Below are 4,472 nucleotides of genomic sequence, written 5' to 3'. Positions count from 1 at the left end.
CTCCCATTTGTGGTGTTAATATGAGTCTGGTGGTGGCACAGACGTCCAATCCTGCGGAACCTGGAGTTGCTCGTCTGATTGTGCTGGAGGGTGGAGAGATGGATTCTGAAGTGCCCCATATATTTGTGGGCCCTGAGGTCGGGGGCCCCTGACCCCGTTTTTTGTATTAGCTGTTGACTGGTTAATTGGTTGTTTATGGTTAATTGGTTGTCCATTAATATCTTTAATAGAGCGACACTCATTCGCCCAATGCTTTCCCTTTTTACATTTAGGGCATACGCCAGGCAAACGCACTTGACCCTGTATTCTAGAATTATTTTGAGGACATTGTTTTCTAAAATGTCCAGTCTTTCCACATTTAAAGCATGAAGAAGTTCCTCTGTGTCCCCTAGTGGCAGCCAAGACTGCTGCAGCAAGCCCTGCATTAGAAAGTGGACCACCAACTTCTCTACAGGCTTTTATCCAAGCCTGAAGTCCTTTCCCTTTCCAGGGCGTAATTGCCCGTCTACAATCTTTAGTGCATTGCTCATAAATTAGTTGTTCCACAAGTGGCATGGCTTGATCAGCATCACCAAAAATACGACCAGCGGCTTCCATCATGCGAGCTACAAAATCTGAAAATGGTTCAGTAGCTCCCTGAATAATTTTAGTAAGGTTGCCTGAGACTTCCCCTCTATTTGGCAATGCCCTCCAGGCTCTGAGAGCAATGGCATTTATTTGTTGATAAACTTGAAGAGGATAGGCAATCTGATTATTAGCCCATTGTCCTTGTCCCATAAGCATATCATAATTCCATACTGGTTGATTATTTGCTGCATTTATTCTGGCTTGACTTTGAGCAGCATCAGTATATAAAGATTTCCAGTCTAAATATTGTCCTAAACTTAAACAAGCCTTTGATACGCCAAACCAATCTGCCGGAGTCATACAATTATTAGCAAGACGTTCCAACAAAGCCATCGTAAAAGAAGCATTTATTCCATAAGTTCTAGTAGCTTCTGCAAGATCCTTAAGCTCCTTATATCCTATAGCGGCATGATATCTATTATTGGTATTAGGGTCCTCAAAGACTGGATAAGCACTAGCCAACTTTCTCCAAGTCTCTGATTTTATCAAACTACATCCGGACGAAGGACACGCCCCGAACGGAAGTCCGCCATCTTGTTGTTTACACTTTTTACTCATAGAAGCATAAGCTGGAGGAGAAGTAAAAACGCCATCTTGTCTGGGTCTAGAACATTCCCGACCACATTCAGTCTCTACTTCCTCAAAATCCTGTTCTTCCTCTGGAATGAATTCTTCTCCCTCAGATTCACTAGAACTTTCTATATATAAATTTGCAAGTTCCATTAAATCTGGATATAGCTTAGGACCTGAATTTGACCCTTCCTTTTGTGATTCACTTTTATTTTGTGTACTTTTATTCTGTTTTATCTGAAACCTAGGTTCTCTTTTTATTTTAACCTTTTTTTGTTTTCCCCTTTTACTTTCTTCAGACTCTGACATACTATCTTGATGATGTGTTAATATGCGTTGACCTTCCCTGATCACTTCTTTACAACGTTTGTCCTCCAAGCATGATCGCACCAAGCGCCATAAGGGCTGTGTACCTGCACGCAACTTTCGCGTTTCTGACTCACGGTCGATGTCTTTGCCTAACTTATCCCAGCAGGTCAAATTTAAACCTCCAGTCAGCTCAAACCAAGGCGCTATCATATCCACTTCTTCCAAAAACCCTTTCAGAGTTTTATCTGAAATCTTAAGTTTACGTTGTTTTAATACTTCCTGAAGTGGCTCCAAAAAGGTGGAGTGGTTGTGTCCCATTTTGCAACCTTATGCACATTACTTAGAAATCAGTTACAGGCCAAAACTTATCATATAGCACCAGGGGAACTTACCGGTACCGCCGCTCCGTGTGCTGAGTTCTGAATCCTCCCTCGGACGTAGCCTCAGGGGTCCTCTCCACTGGCCGTTTGTTGACAAGTTTCCCAGGTTTCGGCACCACTTGTTGTGCCCCTTCCGCCAGCAGGAAGAACGACAACAACAGGATTCTTCTCAAGCACACTTTATTGGGAGCTCCAAGCTGAAAGAGAGAAGGACCCCGACCCTACGGAGCGCCAAGCTTATATACTTATGGTCATGTGATTGTATAGCGTCGTCTGATTGGCTTAAGTCTCATCAGATGATTTTGTATCACCCAATCGGGATGGGTGAGCAACCATATTAGAATAACATCATGTGCTCATGCGCAGACAATTAGGATACAAAAGCAGTAAACAAGCTGACATGGCAAAGCCTGACAAAGCCAGCATGGCTTCCCACACAGCAGGTTTCCTGGTTTTATTTAAGTGCAAAGATAAGATGTACATAAGCTGTTTCTTCATTTTCTTCACTGCGCAGCCTGGCATTGGTGACTCTAATACCCAGCCGGGCCACTCTTTCCACAATGGTTTTGCGGTTCTTTGAAGAAACGTTGTGAGCAATCTCAGCACAGGAAGATTTGCTGCACATTGGGAGCACTTCCAGCTCCTTGACGCTGTGGGCCAGGAACTTCCGGAAGCCTCTGAGCAGGGCGTGCTTTGTTTTCTTGTTGCTCCCATAACCAATGTTGGGCATCAGAACTTGGCCTTGAATCTTCTCCACACCCTGTTGTCAATGTCTCTGGGTTTCAGCCAGTTACACTTAATTTTGACATATCGGTCTGACTGGTGCCAGATGAACTTCTTGGTCCTCTTTTTGACAATCTTGGGCTTCACCAGAAGGCTAAGGGCAGCCATGATGCCAAGCAGAAGATGGCAGCTACCTCCGCAGGCAGCACCCAGAATATACTATTTTTATCTGGGTGATGACTACATGGGCATATACATACATAACCCTTCACTGAGATGTGATCTATGACATGTGCATTTTAGTCAATGCACTATACCTCAATTTAAAGACTGAAAAGATGGGCTGAAGAAATGGTTTGGTGGTTAAAGGCACTTGCCTACAAAGCCTAACAACCCGAGTTCAATTCAGATGCACAGTGGCGCATTCATCTGTAATTTGTTTGTACCAGCGGGAAGCCCTGGGGCACCCTTTTCTCTCTCTCTTTCTCCTCTCTCTCTACTTGCAAATAAATTTTTTAGAAAATAAAAAAAAGAAAAATGAAGGACTGGAGAGATGGCTCAGTGGTTAAAGGTGCATTCTTGCACAGCCCAATAGCTTAGGTTCATTCCTCAAGACCCACATAAAGCCAGATGCACAAAGTGGGCCATGCATCTGGAATTTGTTTGCAGTGGCAGGAAGCCCTAGTGCACCCATATGCACTTTCTCTGACTGCCTCTTTCTCTCTATCTCTTTCTTAAATATTTTAGTTTTATTTATTTGTTTGAGAAAGAGGCAGATAGAAGAGAGAAAAGGCCACCAGGGCCTCCAGCTGCTGCTAACAAACTCCAGACACATGCACCACTTTGTGCATCTGTGTGCAGCTGGCTTTATGTGGCAGGTCCTAGGGAACTGAACCTGGGTCCTTTGGCTTTTCAGGCAAGTGCCTTAACTGTTAAACCATCTCTCCAGCCCAAAATGTTAAATTAAAAAAAAAAAAAAAGAAGTGAAAAGATGCCAGGCATGGTGGTGCATGCCTTTAATCCCAGCACTTGGGTGACAGAGGTAGGAGATCACCATGAGTTTGAGGCAAGTCTGAGATTACTTAGTGAATTACAGGTCAACCTGAATAGGACTCTACTTGAATAAACCAAAATTTTAAAACTAAATAAATAAATAAAAATGAAAATAGAGCTGGAGAGATGGCTCAGCAGTTAAAGGCTCTTGCTTGCAAAGTCTGATGGTCTGGGTTCAATTGCCTAGTAACCATGTAGAGCCAGATACACAAAAATGGCATAGGCATCTGGAGTTCATTTGCAGTAGCAGGAAGCCCTGGCATGCCCATACTCAATCACTCTCTCTTTCTGCCTCTTTATCTTTGTCTCTCTCATAAATAAATAAATAAATATTTTTAAAAATGAAAAGAGGAAGCCAGGCATGTTAGCGCATGCCTTTAGTCCCAGCATTCAGAAGGCAGAGGTAGGAGGATCGCCACCCTGAAGCTACATAGTTAATTCCAGATGCAGAAGATGGCACATGCATCTGGAGTTCGTTTGCAGGGCTGAAGGCTCTGGTATTCTCTTTCTTTATCATTTATCTGTCTCTTTCTCTCTCCCTCTCTCTCTGAAATAAAAATAAATTTTTAACAAATGAAAAGAGTGTGGGGCCAGGCGTGGTGGCACACGCTTTAATCCCAGCACTCGGGAGGCAGAGGTAGGAGGATCACCGTGAGTTCAAGGCCACCCTAAGACTCCATAGTGAATTCCAGGTCAGCCTGCACTAGAGTGAGACCCTACCTAAAAAAAAAAAAAAAAAGAGGATGGAGAGATGGTTTAGCAGTTAAGGTTTGATTACCCAGCACCTACATCAAGCCAGATGCACAAAGT

General features: G+C 43.4%; 1 pseudogene; it reads right to left on the bottom strand.

The window, feature by feature from the left end:
- Positions 1-2,340: 2,340 nt before the first annotated feature.
- On the bottom strand, positions 2,341-2,777 carry LOC101612934 (annotated as a pseudogene).
- Between the last annotated feature and the right edge of the window lie 1,695 nt (positions 2,778-4,472).

The sequence above is a fragment of the Jaculus jaculus genome, chromosome 8, assembly GCF_020740685.1.
Source record: "Jaculus jaculus isolate mJacJac1 chromosome 8, mJacJac1.mat.Y.cur, whole genome shotgun sequence".
Lineage (NCBI taxonomy): Eukaryota > Metazoa > Chordata > Mammalia > Rodentia > Dipodidae > Jaculus > Jaculus jaculus.
This window is presented reverse-complemented; position numbering and strand designations above follow the sequence as displayed.